The sequence below is a fragment of the Coenobita brevimanus genome, chromosome 69 (assembly GCF_032717465.1).
Source record: "Coenobita brevimanus isolate Jiangsu-jjx chromosome 69, ASM3271746v2, whole genome shotgun sequence".
Taxonomy (NCBI): domain Eukaryota; kingdom Metazoa; phylum Arthropoda; class Malacostraca; order Decapoda; family Coenobitidae; genus Coenobita; species Coenobita brevimanus.
The window spans coordinates 13,588,011-13,591,168 of NC_137022.1; the positions used below are offsets into that span (position 1 = coordinate 13,588,011).

The 3,158-nt window shown below is 42.2% G+C and overlaps 1 pseudogene; it reads right to left on the minus strand.

Annotated features, from left to right (window-relative positions):
• Positions 1-846: 846 nt before the first annotated feature.
• On the minus strand, positions 847-1,412 carry LOC145406136 (uncharacterized; annotated as a pseudogene).
• Between the last annotated feature and the right edge of the window lie 1,746 nt (positions 1,413-3,158).

Here is a 3,158-nt window from a genome sequence, read left to right on the forward strand (position 1 = left end):
CATTACAACCACTACTTGAGCACACCAAGGAAAGTTGCTCGGTTCAATAATTCCTTCACTTAACAACCTCTCCACTTCCTTTCTTATGAATTCACGATCCTCAGTAGAATAACGTCGTGATTTTGCTGCAACTGGATAACAGTCTGCTGTTATATTTGCGAATAGTTCCAGGTGGTCAATGTTTATCACGTTGAGTCCACAGATAACGAGAGGGGGCAAGTCACCACCATAGGTCAGCGTAACATTTTCATGCCGCTTCTGGAAATCCTGACCCAAAATTATGTCCGAGCACAACTCTGGTAATACAGTCAGGCGTACATTTTCATACTCCCAGCCGTTCACTTTGATATCAACTCTACAGAATCCAGATGTCTTAGATGAGAGTGAAGTATTCGCCATAGTCACGGTACTCTGGGACTCGTGCATCTTTAGGTCGGGATGAATGAAGTTTTCTGAACTGCCACTATCAATAAGTCCATCAGTTTTCACCCCATTGATTGAAACTTCAACAACAGCTTTGGATAATGCACCTGGAGTGGCCGCTGTAGTTACGCTAGCCGGCATAACATGGTCAGTAAGGGCTACTGAGGCACTAACACTGGAGGATCGACACACTTTAGCATAGTGACCCTTTTTCTGACACTTGTGACAAACCGCTTCACTCGCAGGGCACTTCATGCGTGAATGCCTCAAAAGGCCACAAAAGAAACACTTGATACTGGTGCCAGCCATTAATGAAGCAGCCTCGGGCTTAAATTCACTGTTATTCTCACACGCTGCACTTACCAGACGCGAGGACGGAACACCACCATACGACTCTGAATCCTTTTGAGCGGACTCAAGAGCTCATGCTTGATCAAACATGGTTGCAAGATCGAGAGTTTTGTTTTCCAACAATCGCTGCCTGATTGCCGGAGACAGTAGAACACTGATGAAAGCGTCCCAGATAGATTCCTCACAATGCAATGTTGCACTCACAGCCTTGAAATTACAGTCTTTAGCTAACACTTTAAGATCACTGAGATACTCATCTAGAGTCTCACCAGTTTGTTGGTGGCGAGTAGCGAGGCGGTGACGTGCAAACACTTCATTCTTAGGTAGCGAGCTTGCAGTGTGCTGATAGCGTCATCGTAAGTAGTACACTCTGATTTAGCTTCATACACTTTCAGAGACACAAAGTTGGTAAGGAGCCTGAGCTCGTCCACTTTTTCTCCTGGCACTGCTTCCAGAAAGTTTTCAAACGTCTGTTGCCAATGTCTCCACTCCTGCGCTGCCGACGATGAGCTGGGGTCTGTGTCGAGTCGCTCTGGCCTCAGCAGATGCTTTATTCTGGTAGCGAAGCGATGGGTGCTGGCCCCTGAAGTTCCGGAGATTTTATGTTGAGTAAAATGATGTGGGGTAGCAAAACACATCAGGTCCTATATGTAGGCTTTACTCAACATAAAACTATGATACATCTGAAACAAGCATAATATCTTTAGACTAGGAACGGAACACAGACATTCGTACAACACAATAATCAACAAGTAAAATATCACTAGACTGTATATTAGAATACACACCTGGCTTGGTTGCCTGCTTCTCCCGAACTGACACCACACCTACAGACTCGCTCCCAACTCAACTAGTATACAGTGTTGCCAGACCTAAGCGCCAGCGAATAAGTACCTAGTACGACCAGTTATGTGGTTACATTGTTACAGAATTAACAACTACAGACAATCATTACAATTATCATTACATATATATATATATATATATATATATATATATATATATATATATATGTGTGTTCGACCCTGGGAATAAGCTTTACAGCCTGCTCCTAAGGCCCAGTAGTCCTCCTACATATCATACAGCTCTACATGTCACCACCTCGGCACTAACACCCACTGTCCATACTGAATACATGCTAGGGCTGTCTCATACAGGACTGGTGTTCTGGTATTAGGGGGGGGGGTATTTTTACGACATGTCAGAGGGTCTTCTAGTAGATTGGTAAAGTCTGCTTTAGATGAAATTCAAATCCTTAAACTGTTCCCTGCCCCAGCGGGGATGTGAACTTGGGTCCGGTGGAACCACAGGCCACCTCTCTACCGATCGAGCCACCGCCTCCCCCAGATATATATATATATATATATATATATATATATATATATATATATGGAGCCTCTGTGTTACAGTGGTAAAGTGTGCATTTTCGTACACTGAAGAGGAGGGTTCGCGCCCCACCAGGGTAATAAACATTGGGAGCCTTTTTCTGGCCACGTACTGTTTGGCGGACATAACGGTGTGCTGTGGTTCAACCGGTGTTGCATACTAAGTATGCTTGCACCAAATTGGCTTGAGCGGGGCCGATTACACCTGGTTCACAGACTACACACACATCCAAAGCCACTCCAACACTACAATTACACTCACAAGCACTTCTCATCCTACATACAATCTCTACCAGACAGCCTAAGTCACTTGGTAGAGATACATTGGCTGTTTCGTCCCCATTTCAGTCCGAATAGGCCGGTCCTGCAGTGGACACTCAAACGGCTGATGATATATATATATATATATATATATATATATATACAATTGTGCGGGTGTATTCGATGGCCTTATTGCTAATATGACAGGCAGGGTAAGAAATTAAGAAAGCAGTGTACTGAAAAGCAAAGATATAATTTTTTTTCTCAAAAGCCTTTGAAGATACCATTTATTTATGAGGTTTTGATTATATGTGTTAAGATATCCTTATGTGTTTTTTCAAACACAAGTTGGCACACTGATAGGGTTATAAAATAAGCAGACCGTATTGCAAAATGAACACAAGGTGAGGATTTCTTTGAGCACCATGAGATGAAAGGAAGTGCGGTAGAATAATGGTATTTTGTCTGGATATTTGCATTTCATGTGATATTTTGGGACAGACATGGTACTGAACTGGGAAACTTGGTTATATAAAAAAAAATCATTTATTTATTTATTTTTTGGGCATACTTATTTACAGTATTTGTTTTACATAGAATTTAAGGCAACAAACGTCGCACAATTCTAACTGGACTTGTTAGGGTAAAAAATTATTTTTTCCTCTGTAATTAAAAGGGGATGGCTGACTCCAGTGATAGACAGAGTCAGAAAAATTAAATATACTACCTTCAGGTGAC